We start from the raw sequence: 13,737 nt of genomic DNA on the forward strand, positions 1-13,737 counted from the left end.
CTCACTAGGTATAAGAAGAGTATTTTGAGAATTACAGACTTACCTGTCACTTCAGACAATGTTTTGTAATCTTACATAGGAGCTACCTGTTGTACCAATAACTTTCTGAGGAGTTTGAAACACTTGGCATTCGTACAGCGACCTCCTGACTTGACTTTTTCAGACTGATGACCAAAGTCATTGCTTTGTAGAAGGGTGAAGCTTTATAGATCAGAACTGAATTTGGTTGCCTAACCCCACAGCAATCCGTAACAAGCTTAGTCCAGATCCACCGAAAAACATAAATACCTGCTTAATTTGACACGTACTATTACTGATTGCATATGGTTTTTCCAGTTCCTGAACACTTTTCTGGATAGGGTCCTTAGCCAAGAGATGAGAATAATCCTTCACCTCTAAATCTTTTTGCTCCTTAGGCTGCTTACATTCAATATAGTTCACTTATATAGAAAAGGAGGATAATCCTGCAGGAGCTAGGAGATAAAATTCTGTGGCTTGTGTTATGCAGGTCAAACTAGGAGCTCAAGCTTTTTCGAAATTCCCTTCTGGCCATAAAACCCATGAATAGAAGTTCCTAAAAAGAAGTTTGCCCAAGGCAAAAGCAGATTTTAGAGCAGCCCTGACTGTGCAATTGGAGAGACACAGAAGATGTTTCCATTTTCAAAAATTCAAATTGTCTATGGGCAGCAGAACATGCGAGACCAGGTTTCCTAAGGTACTCACTGGGTGTTAACCAGACCCTAGTGAAGGCCCAGGTTCCCCCTTGCAATGCCCCTGCAGACTTCAGACAACCTATGTGGCAAACTCACCGTGCGCACATGCTGGCTGGCTGGCTGGCTACTGCCAAGAGGGATATGTAGTAGCCGAGTTCTCCCTGTTATTCCTAGATGGGAAATCACGAGGGACTCCCCTTCTTCAGCCACTGATTTTCACAAAAAGACTAGGAATGTAATAATCTTTAAAAGTTTTACTCTTTCAAATGTAGCTGCAGTTGGTCAGTAGTTTGAAAAGGTGCAAAGAGAGACTGACAGGCATATGGGAGGGGTTTCTGTTGCTCCATAAGAAAGCAGGCCAAAATTCAATCGTCTCAGGCCATTTTGAAGACAGTCATTCTGTAGTAAATGTGACAGATCACAAAGTTAAAAAGGCTTTATTGGAACTCATGTGGAATCATCTTTGTAGACAGCATATTCTTGACTCACCCATTAACAGTCTAGCTATAATAAATTTCTTCAAAGATACAATTTTGATGTACCATGTTGGTGCATATTCCATGTAGCATGTGTACTTACCTCTAGGCGTGAACGTAATAGTATGCTGTCACATGTTAATATTTAGATGTAGGGTTGGGTTTAGGTGTGTCATGTAAAGGCAAAATTCAGACTTCCGTAAGTTGTACAGGACTGAAAAATACCTTTTCTAGTTATGTTTCTAGCCTTTAATTTTCTTAGACTTTTAAAATAACTTTCTTTTCTGAAGAACAATGGTTTTTTAAATAGGTAGTACGTGAGGGCCGATATCTATTATGATACTTCTTCTGAGGAAAGACAGTTACATGGCTATTTCAGTGATGAGTTATCTCTCCCCTCTGTAGCCATGAAGATACATGTCATAACAGAGATCAGCTATCATTGTAATGTAATTTTTCTCTATACGGCATGTGCTGTAAATGGTGTTGATTGCTGACAGAAACTCAGAGGGTGGGAGATACAATTACTCACAGGGCAGGAAATACAACTTAGGCAGTGAGTATTATATTTGATGCATATTTGCTGGCATCTTATAACTTTCTTCCAGGTTGTCTGCAAGTTTCCATAAAGCAATCTACTGCATTAAAAAGCAGTCTGGAAATTCTGTTCCCTCAGACACTAATACACATTCATTTGTATTTGTTCAGAAGAGCAAGGTATACAATATGGAAATAAGCAGCAGGTTGCAACTATATTAATTGTAAATTGATTCAACAGAATGGGAGTCCTATTATAATGAGGGTCTATGGGAAAATTAAAACCAATCTTAAACTGGTGTACCGAATGAAGAGGCTACTTTTTGCCTACTTCAGCATTAAATTAAACTGTGAAGTATTTCAGCCCTTACTGTCCCTAAGTTTATAGACAGGGAGCAACTTACCATAAACAAGACGAATCTAGAAATTCTATGTTTGGTACCAGCCACAGCAACAATTCAGTTGTTATTTCTTTCTGCTGGCTCTTAAACCGTAGTGATCTAGGCCACCAGAGATATTTCGATAAACAGAAACAGCAACCAAGTAAACTAAGCCGAAACTAAACCTAAATTAAACCTAACCAAAAAAGTTTTCCAACATATTTGTGGCAGTTTTGCTTTGTGTGAAAAATTCCTCTTGAATTTCTTCAGGCTTGTTTCAAAATGGTCTGATCAGTGTAAAAGAGAATCTAGCAGAACAACTCTGCTAATTGTGAGGAACCTCCAGAAAGGGCAGGTGAAAGCAAAACATGAAACCAAATGGTGTTACAGCCAGGAAATCCGTAACTACCCTTTTGCCTCACAAGTCCATTAGAGCTAGAAAATTAGACTCCTTCTTACCGTTTTGCTGTCAGTGATAACAGGGACCTTGATCCCTAAACATCTTTGCCACCTTTTTCACCTATTTAGGAAGTTCTAAGGGTTTTTTTCCCATGTCGCACCTCAGTCTACTGCCGGGCCCTGTTTGCCATGACAGAATTCCAGTGAGTCTTTGTCTCCAGTTGCCAGAGACTCTTTTATTGTAAATGTTACTCTTTAAGCCCTATGAAATGAACCATAGCCACCATTAAACAGTTCTGTAGAACTTCAAAGAATGTTTTTCACTCCAATGAATATTTCACTGAAAAGTGCATAAAGCTGAGCAGTATTGTCTTGACAATCTGTATATATAATTAGTCCAGTTACATGATTCATATTGAATGGTAGAATATTTGTGGAATAATATTGTACCAAAGCCTGTAAAAGTTTTACAGACATTTGCATGCATATAACCCCAGAAACATTTCAGTGTCTTCAGGAAGATGGCACTCACTCTTTTCTTCATTTGCCAATTTCATGTATTTTATTTGAAATATTTAGACAATGCAAAACCTCTTTGTTGATATTATACTAAGTAAATAAGTAAGTTAAAATTAAGGTCTGGAAGTTAAAAGAATAGATCTCTTAAAAACTCCTATCTCAGCTATCTGTTAGATGGTGTTTTTCCATTCCAGCTGTTCTTATTGGACATGTAGCTTACTATTATTACTATTTATAGATAACATAAAATGCGAAAATATTAACATTGATTTAACAATATTAATGCTGCATTATCACGTGTTTATCTAAAGATGTCTTCAATGATAAGTAACTGTTTCAGAAGAATTAATAAGTATAAATTTTGAAATTACTATGTATGCTTGATATATACAAATGCACTTATATAGTATGTAACATTGCTGTGCTATTAACCGTGTTAGAATTAAACACATTTGCTTAAATTAATAGCAATCAAGGGTATGCATATGGAAAGAACAGAGAGGTTAGTGTGGACTGAAATTTATTGCAGGGTAATTGTGAGTCAGGGCAGAAAGCTGTTTAAATGACCTGAAACTTTCAGTAAGAAACGAAAGTTATTTCTTCATGTTCCTTATTTTTTTTCTGATAACTAAGTTGTAAAAAATACTTGATTGTGTGAGAATATAATGAGAGCTAATGAATATAACTTCAGTGAAAAGAAGACTTTGGCTCTTTGTTAGAAAGGTCTCTAAATGTTCCTATACTTGATAGTTTTATGATTTTTTTTTTTTTAATAAATTATTTCCTTTATTCCTGCCATCCTTTCTGGACTTGAGAAGTATTGACCACATATTTGGATTGCCTTTTGACATCTTTTGAATTTTGATGTCTTGTGAAAATTCAGTGACACCTCGGCAAGGTAGACTCCAAGAGGAGAACTTCCTGCATATCTTGGAAAATTGTAGGCTGAAAGAAGCAATTGCTTCAGGATGTATAGCTTACTGTCTAACATTAGTGAAAGCATGCCCAGACGGGTACATAAAGAAACTGAAAGGCTGTGGACACAAGCTGGTACTGTTATTTCAGACTGCACCCTCTCAAAGAAATAGAATATAAAACCACATGAGTGGATCGCAGATACTGGAGTTGATCAGTCAATAACTTGAGGATTAATTAACTATCCACTTTCAGTAAATACAGAATCTTATCATACTTTCCTTGTGAGTGAGTATGTTGAGGCGGGTGCCACAACCGCAGTTTCTGTTATCTAGACTGCATGTTTGAGCTATCCTGTTCTTAACATTACTGCTAACCTCTACATGAATGCAGCTACCTGCTTGCCTCACAGGACATGCCATGGGAATGGCAGCTGGCATTTGACTGGCTCTAGAGCTGCAGGCTGGCTGCCCAAGTATACGCGTAACATAACCAGTAAGAAGAAATGGTTTGATTATTAGCAACAGTTGAACACTAAGCACCATCCTTGTTATGCTGGTATTGTCTAGAAACCTGAGTGGCAACAGATCAAAACAGAAAACCATAACTTAAAGAAATGACATGATATTTTGATAGCACTTGTTTTAAGAATGCAAGCACATACCAGCTTGATTTTAAGAGTGTTGTTGTTTTAGAACTGTAACAGCTGAATGAGCCCTTCTCTGGACAAGTTGTTTGTATTAGCTGTCATTCCTCAACTTCTGTTCGTTCCCAAAAAGTGCTAAAGGACGAATTCCCTTAATATTCTTTTATGGCTATGTAGTTGCTAGACTGATTCTTCTGCTATTTAAATTTTGCCATAATTATAAAATTGTATGATTTTACTCAAATAGCACAAACAGCAGACTTGTAATGCAAACTATGTAATCTCCTTGTAAAGAGGGATGAGAAATTAGAAATAAAAAATATTAAAGGTAACATATTCACTGTAAGCTTTTACTTGGGGTTTATAATTATGAGACTTCACTGGGGAAAAGAAGTAACGCAGAAAATGCCACCTCAAACTACTTCATCATCCTTCTTGAAACCTTCTATTTTTAAAACAATTCATGGACATATTATAAACTGCTGCTTTATCATTTCCCCCTCTTTCTCTGGCTTTGCCTTCTGTTCCATTGCAGTATTTCCTTTCCGTCCATGACATCATCTTAACCCTCACTAGGGGAAGGGGGAAAAGAGACAGAAAGAGAAACGGAAAAAAAAACCTAACAAAAAACCCCCCCTCCCTTGGCAACAGAAATACCTTTAAGTGTAACATAATTACCATCTCTCTGCCCTTTCTCCCCCCGCTGGGACTATTCAGCAAACCCTACAACATACACTTAAATCTTCAACTTCTCAGAGACACTACACGCAGATGGGAAAGATTTGATTAAAATTACAGTGCTTTAGGTTCAACTTCACCTATTAAGAAAAAAAAGGATCTCGTGCTGGACTTTTTTCCCTGAGAAATAACTAGGCCACAGTAATTACAGACAGGGCCCTGCTGTGCACCATGAATAGGATCCCTGGGGTGGTATTTTCCTGTTACCTGTCTATGCAGGGCTGTTGACATCAACATGAATGATAACTATGCCAGGTTTCCCTTTTTTTTTTTGCTTCACTTTTTTTTTATTTATTCTTTTTATGCCTTAGAAAAAGAAGGGGAGGAGAAAGAAAAGAAAATAAGTTGTAAGTGTTGTGATTTACATTTTTTGTGTCAAGGATGCTTTTATGTACTTTTCTATATGTCTGCGTGATTATTTTCTTAAATTATTTTTCTTGAAGTTGAATTTTGGCCTTCAAGCAAAGAAGAGACCAATACAAGGTGAGTAATAGGCACAGAACATTAAACACTATGGAAGTTTAAATGTTAGCACTTTTCCCACTATCCAAATCAGTAGGAGCTTTCATTTTTGAGCACTGACCCACTTTAAGATGATTGACTCGTACAACTAGATATTGCCTATCAAATTAATTTTATTTGCATTTCAGGTCATATTGGACATTAAAGCTGTATTTTGTTATTGTTTTCAGCTAATAAAAGTCCTGAACTACCCAGCAAAAGCTTTACTATGTATTACATTGCACTGGTGAAACGAAGACTAGAATTGTAGCTGATGTCACACCCCAGGAATTGAACAGAATTGGTGGAAAGTGTATTGGAGCAGAGTATCTAAATAAGAAAGGTAAGGAAACAGCGATAAGCATATCATTAGTATGTTAGGATGGGACTAAACAAAAGTAATGGAAGGTTAGATTGAGCTCTGACCATAACTGGAAGTGCATGTGGGAGACTCATACGGAATGTAGAAGAAGAGGTACTGTCTGGAAGTCTTGCAAAAATGGCAAAACCTTAAAGATGAGAAGGGAGAATGACAGTAGGAGTTGTAATGGAATACATGTAATGTTTGTTGGAAGAAGAAGGCAAAAGGCAGCAAGGACAAAGTCTTTCCCTTCACTTTTGTTACTCTGTACTTGCAAAATAAATGTAGAGCGCCAAACTGTCCAAAATGACCAGCAGAGAGTCTTGCTAAGCTCAGATGAAGCTCAGGCTCAACTAGTAATGGAAAGCAGAGGCACCTCTTACATCATGTGGTCAACTCTACCTTCTAGAAGATGGCCTTCATGTTTTGGGAGTCTGAGGAAAAGGCAAGATAAGTGAATCTTTGTTCTACTGACTCTTGACTGTTATTTGCCTTGAAAGTGTCTACTGCTAGCTATTATAAGTAAATGCATCCCTGAAGGGATCGTAGAATCATAGGTTGGAAAAGACCTCTAAGATCATCAAGTCCAACCATCCACTCAACAACACCAGGCCTGCTAAACTATATCCTGAAGTGCCACATCTACACGTTTTTTGAACACCTCCAGGGATGGTGACTCCACCACTTCCCTGAGCAGCCTGTTCCAATGTCTGACCACTCTATCGGTAAAGAAATTTTTCCTAATATCTAATCTCAACCTCCCCTGACGCAACTTGAGGCCATTGCCTCTCGTCTTATCGCTGGTTAGTTGGGAGCAGAGACCAACACCTGCCTCACTACAACCTCTTTTCAGGTAGTTGTAGAAAGCAATAATGTCCCCTCTCAGTCTCCTCTTATCCAGACTAAACAGCCCCAGCTCCCTCAGCTGCTCCTCATAGGACTTGTTCTCTAGACCCTTCACCAGACTCGTTGCCCTTCTCTGGACACACTCCAGCACCTCAATGTCTTTCTTGTAGTGAGGGGCCCAAAACTGAACACAGTGCTTGAGGTGCGGCCTCATCAGTGCCAAGTACAGGGGCACGATCACCTCCTTACTCCTGGTGGCCACACTATTCCTGATCCGAGCCAGGATGCTGTTGGCCTTCTTGGCCACCTGGGCACACTGCTGGCTCATGTTCAGCTGGCTGTCGACAAACACCCCAAGATCCTTTTCCACCGGCCAGCTTTCCAGCCACTCTTTCCCAAGCCTATAGCATTGCAAGGCGTTGTTGTGACCGAAGTGCAGGACCCAGCACTTGGCCTTGTTGAAACTCATACGATTGACCTCCTCCCATTGATCCAGCCTGTCCAGATCCTTCTGCAGAGCCTTCCTACCCTCAAGCAGATTGACACTCCTGCCCAACTTGGTGTCATCTGCAAATTTACTGAGGGAGCACTCAATCCTCTCATCCAGATCATTGATAAAGATGTTAAACAAGACCGGACCCAAAACTGGGCCCTGGGGAACACCACTAGTGACTGGCCGACAACTGGATTTAACTCCATTCACCACCACTCTCTGCACTCAGCCATTCAGCCAGTTCTTTATCCAGCAGAGAGTACACCCATCGAAACCATGGGCAGCTAGTTTCTCCAGGAGGATGCTGTGTGGAACAGTGTCAAAGGCCTTACTAAAGTCCAACTAGACAACATCGACAGCCTTTCCCTCATCCACTAGGTGGGTCACCTGGTCATAGAAGAAGATCAGGTTGGTCAAGCAGGACCTGCCCTTCATGAATCCATGCTGGCTGGGCCTGATCCCCTGGTTGTCCTTCACAAAATCAGGAGCCTGTCTCAAAATCAATTGTTAGAGTCATAATCTGGGAGATGTAACCTGTTCCCCGTCAAAAAATCCTCATCCCATCCCAAGAGGATCCAGGAGCAGAAGAGAATCAGGACTAGTACAGCATCAAATTGGCTTTTTGTATATATCAAGCAAAAAAAGAGGTTTTTGGGAGGGATTTTTGCACTGGAAAGTCTCTGAGAATACTAATAGGCAAGTGTTTCATGCTAGGATAGCTGATAATCTGCAGAAGGAAGCTAACATCATGCATTGGTCAGAATTGGGAGCTATGACTGAGAAATGACACGCAGGCTGAGGACAGTCTCTGCTGGTCTATGGAAGGCTTACGTTTGATGTAATAACATAACGTGGAGCCAGACAAGGGGATACAGAATGAGGAATGACATGGTCAAAGCAACAGCCAGAGAAAATGATCTTTGAGAAAATGATCTTTGCAGCAGAACTGTGAATGGATATGAGCAGTGCATGACTGTATTTGTCAAGATTTGAGAAAAGGATGTTGCAGCAGTCAAGATGAGAGATGGGAGTCTGGATATGTTGTTTAGAAGAATGGCGTGCAGAAAGAATCTCAGCAAGACTTAAAGTTTCACTGCGAAGGCATAGGCAGAGGGCCCCGAGCTGCAGAGGTTTCTGACTTTATGGGCCTGAGTAGCAGGCAGACTGTGGATATTGTCCACAGTGATTGGGAAGAATGGCAGAAGAAGGTCCTTCTGCTCCATGCTAAGCTTGAGCTGAACAATTTTCTTCTACAGAGATATGTGAGAGAGAGAGGCTTAGATTTTATTTCAATCAGAGATAAGCTGTTAAGGGAAACAGGGGAATGCATAAGATTTCTGAGATCTTGGAGCTCAGCCATGAAGCGATGCTGTTGGCTGGCTGCAAAGATCCAATACTATAAATGCAATTGTTTTCTTTCTATTTTCTATAGCCATGATAAAGATGAGTTTCACTATTGCAACAACAAGCTAAACTGAAGGAATTGTGACCGGATTGCTATAGGAGTTGGAGTATCAGGAGTTACAGAATGAAACTTCATGGTGTTTTTTAGAGGTGCTGTGGGAACTCTTTAGTGCCTTCCAGGAAAGCCACTTCAAGGGAGTGTTGAAGAGCATGAAGAAGTGTTTGGGTGAGGCTTAGTTCCCTATGTACCTCTCATATGGAATGGAGATTAATGTTTACGACATTTCCTCTCTAATTATTGAAAGGGAGGGGGCTGAAAGTGCCATGCTTGAAAGTCTTGTGGGAGGGAGCTCACCTCCAGACGTGTTGAGGTGCCCTTGCTTTCTTACTTGGAGCAGTCGTGAATCTAATCTGCACAGTGCTGTGTTGTGCTTATGAGTCATACTCTCCATTCAGGTGTTTTTTTCCATTCCCTTTGGACTTTCATGAGGTCCTCCATTACTGATTTTATTTTCTGTTTATTGTCCCGAGCTTCCATTCTTGTGCAGTATCTTTGTGCCTTTTTCTGCCTCTTATGAGGTGGTTCAGCTCTCCTCTTCTCTTCCTTATTTGCCACAATGGCTATTCCTATTGCCATCTTAGGCAATTGAACATTGTATCAGACATTAAAGTCCTGAGATGGATGTAAACACTGTAAAGGCAGGGCAGAGCCCTTTTTAGCCTCTTTGTTATCTGGAGGAATGGCTTCTGCAATTGACAGATGCAAGGAAACACTTCTGCAGGGCAGGACTACTCCCCTCCCTCACGCTTTTCAGCTCCCCCAGCCTCTGTCCATCCTTCCTTCCTTAGTTTCATAGCAGCAATTCAAGGTGCCTGGCAGTGAAAGCACTGCTCCTGTAGCTCTTAGATATCCTTCCTATTTATTTATTTATTTCACACCTCCTGGCCAAATGTGAAATATAATACTTCATGTCATAGCTTGCCCTCCGGACGGGTGAAAACTGTCTTGGCTCACAACACACCGGCTTTGACAGAAAGTCCTCAGCACAGTTAAGATCTTTCATCTGAACACCTGCTCTGGTGGTTTGTCAAGGAATTTGCTTATCAAAGATAGGTTTTCCAAAGCACTCTCACAACTACAATGATAATAGGTTTGTGTATACTGTAGAGTGGTGCTGAGCTGATCCAGTCGTATTTAGTTCACATTAATCACACCCTTTTACTCAAAACAGTGTAGCTCTGATCTAAACCAATTAAGCTAGTGATGTTTAAACAAAGAGATTAATATAGCTCAGCAGAGCATAACCTTTGTCCATAGAAATGTCTCAACATAACAAATTTTATTCAGTGAGCTGGATTTGTAGAAAGGTGTGTTTTGGATATAGACAACTAATTGTACATACTAAATCAGCAGGAAAATAAGCTTGTGCAGGCAGACAAGTTTCAGCTGCATACATGGAGATATAAAGATGAAATGACCTCTGTTTAGAGCTGATGCTTAAGAATATACAGGGAATTAAGGACAGGACCCACAAAATGAAGAGATAAATAGAGTAACAGGTAAAGCAGAAAAAAAAAGTCTTGTGTTTGAAAATATGCTTTCTCCTTCATGCATCATGCTGACTCAAAAAAAGCGCAAAACTTTCAATTTTGCAAGTTGTTCTAAAGACACATGTTCTCTTTTGTATTTGTAATTTTTAAAATTGCATTAGAGCCTCACCACGAACAAATTCGTGGACCATCTGTATCTGTAGGATACCATTTTTAGTTTAAGGAACAGATGAACCAGATGAACTTATTTATTATATTTATACCGTAATGTAGTTGTGACACCTGACGACAACTGATATTAGATCAGCTAACAATTTGGAATTAGAATTTAAGTGAATTTTTGAGTTAATGAGATATAAATTAGATATTAATTCACTAGATGTTAGATCTATGTCAGCTCAAAGAGCCGAAGTACTCAGAATAAGACCTGGTTTCAATGGAGCTTCATACAGTGTTAGGTCATTATTATTTAGATTGTTCCTGAGTATCCCAGAAATTCACATAAAGTCAAGCACCTGAGCCCCTAGGACCTAATGTAGCGGTCAACAAGTACAGAAATGGAATGGCCACTGTTCCCCAGTACCTGAGCCCCTGGAAAGTGAACGAAGTGGAAGAAATTAGATGATCACAGGAAATTTCAGGAAATTAAACCTACTCCAGGCTGCAGGGAAAGGCAGAAAATTTTTGCTATCCCTACCAGTTTGAGTTAGTCAAGAAAGCCAGATCAGTCAGACATCTGTAAATGAAAATTCACCTTAGATATATATTATCTAGTGTGCTTGTCTCCTGTCATAGCCAGTCTGTGCTGATTCAGAACAAGGCAGTTCACTCCTGCTGCTGAGTACTTATGCATTTAGAAGATATAAATCTTTCCTGACCGGCCGAAGCCCTGAAGTATGGCTTTTGATATTACTGCTTGTCTGAACGCAGAATTTGTAGTAATTTAATAGAACTCCTTTACGGATCATACAGATGTACCACTCAAAACAAAAGTCACCTGCTGCATTCTCCTCTGCGTCCCAGTTGGGATTTAAGATGTGGTCCATGCGCTTCGCTCAACTGTGGTTGTTGCCACTTAAAATCTCCAAACAGGTGACTCAGAACATTTCCCCCCATCAGGGCAGTGATGGGCCTGAACGATCCTGCCCATCTCCCCCCGGGTTTCTGCCACTCTGCCCACAGCCCAGTCCATCCCCAGGGAGGTGCCCAATGCTGGTGGCTAGGGCTGCCACTGATGCCCCCTCAGCTGCCCTGCTTCTGGCTGGGGTGGTGGGATGGGCCCCTCAGCTCCAGGCTTCCTGACCTGAGGGATCTGTGCGTCCTTGCTGTGTCCCCCACACCTCCCATCTTTGGGCCGCTTGCTGTCTTCAAAGAAGCCATGAAATACACAACCAGTATTTTTTCCATTGGTCATATCCCACTGAGGGCTTTCCTCCATCTGTCCCCTTGTGATGCCTAAAGGGGATATTCTTTATTTCAGGATTTCCATGGCTCACATGGGAGGCATTCAGAAATTGTTTTCATCTTTCCCACATCAATAGGCTGTGGCTGCAGTGGGTGAGGTGTCCCCATGCTCAAAGGCAGGATGGGAAGGATGGCATTATGAGACTTGAAACTGGATCCTATCCCCAGGTTTCCTCTCACTTCACTTAACTCACTCAGTCGCTTCAAACATCAGACAGAAACCGACAACCTGAAAGTCCAGGCAACTGCTATTCTGCCCTCTGGTACCACCACATCCAGAAAAAACATGTCCTTCTCCCTGTGTCGTCTTCTCACTATAAAAAAGATGTTCTGCTCTACCTAGCAGCAGTCTCAGTAGCTGCATACTTCCTCTCCAACCTTTTGGCATTCATCCACTGCTCACTCACTGACCTTGGAAAGAAATGCCAACTCATGGAGGTTGAATGCTTGTAACCTATAATTTGTGGATACATATACAATGTAAGGAGCAAATGTGTATTGTTGCATACACATCAACAAATACCTTGTGTTGTAATGGTCGCAAGCCTTGGAAAACCACGTCCTAAATTAGTTTTGGGTATATGTCTGCTTAAAGGGCCTTTCTTTCCCCCCAATCCCTATCAAAAAGACTATCTGCCATGGAGGATCCAACAGTCCAGGCTGGGCCAGCTTGAGCCGGTGGGGGTTCTGTTTGAGTACCTGTCATCTGAATTATATGAACTGCTTAAAGAACAACTTAGTGAGGGGAGAAAAAAAAATCTCAAGCGGTCTTTACATTTGTGCAAATGTGTATAGCACATTGTCTTTTCTTTGCTATAATTCTGCCACTTAACGGGAGCTGTCTCATTATCATTGTATCTTTTGGGTTCACTGAGCATTGTGTTGAATTCCTCACACAGTGCTGATCCGTTACTCTTGCAAGTAATTCTCTTGGCTATACTACAGGTGCTTGGTTGAGGTACTGTTTACCATCAAGACTAAATGATACACAGTCTGGTCAATAGCAATCCTTTGCTTTAAAAATGAAAATGTGGATTTTTGCAGATCAGAGGTGTTTATTGAATCAGTACTGAGAGTAGAGAGTCCTGTGAATCTCTACATTTTTGCAAATGAAATATAACCTGATGTATTTGAATCTGATTTGTGTCTTTATAATGAGTTTAACTCAAGGGAAAACTAAGTACATTTGAACCTGGTGCTTCATGACTTTCAGTACTAAGAACTTATGCAGCTGGATTCAGTATAAAAATAGTATGAATCCATTTTACATTAAGTGTAGAAGTTTTTGCACAACTTTATGCAAAGTAACTTTTTATTATACTACAGTTCTGTGCAGTTTACTCTGTAATAGTGCTTTCAGGTAAGCGCTTGAAATTGGAGGTCATGTTTGCTCCTCATGAATATTAAATATCCCAGGATTATTGTCGTAATCATACAGATTCATAGTATGCCCTTGAGCAGAGCTACCTTTCCACCAGTACTGGGTAGTTCTGCACCCCTGGGCAATCAAACGAGTGTCTATAAATTGAGAAAATCTTTGAAAACAGTCAAATCAGAGGCATGATATAAATGTAGAGAAGTACATGTGAACAATGGAAAATCAATTGCAAAAACACTTGCACAGCATAAATCTCTTGGATTCTGTGAATCCTCTCTTCCCACTGTCTGTATGTGGAGGAGCTCTGTATGCTTGGACACAGCCTTGCTCAGGAGTGGGATATAGAGCCATATAGTATAATTCCTGTCTTCTCCTCTCCCATTTGCAGGAACGACTATCTGTGGCCTCTGGGCTTA

General features: G+C 40.5%; 1 long non-coding RNA gene across 2 annotated transcripts in view; it reads left to right on the plus strand.

The window, feature by feature from the left end:
- LOC142361975 (uncharacterized) overlaps positions 1–13,737 on the plus strand; it is a 179,605-nt gene that overhangs the window by 65,279 nt on the left and 100,589 nt on the right. For both annotated transcript variants that reach the window (XR_012764569.1, XR_012764570.1), the window contains exon 5: positions 6,016–6,167. This is a non-coding gene — a long non-coding RNA (uncharacterized LOC142361975). The remainder of the gene's footprint in view (positions 1–6,015; positions 6,168–13,737) is intronic.

This window comes from Opisthocomus hoazin, chromosome 7 (assembly GCF_030867145.1).
Source record: "Opisthocomus hoazin isolate bOpiHoa1 chromosome 7, bOpiHoa1.hap1, whole genome shotgun sequence".
Classification (NCBI taxonomy): Eukaryota; Metazoa; Chordata; class Aves; order Opisthocomiformes; family Opisthocomidae; genus Opisthocomus; species Opisthocomus hoazin.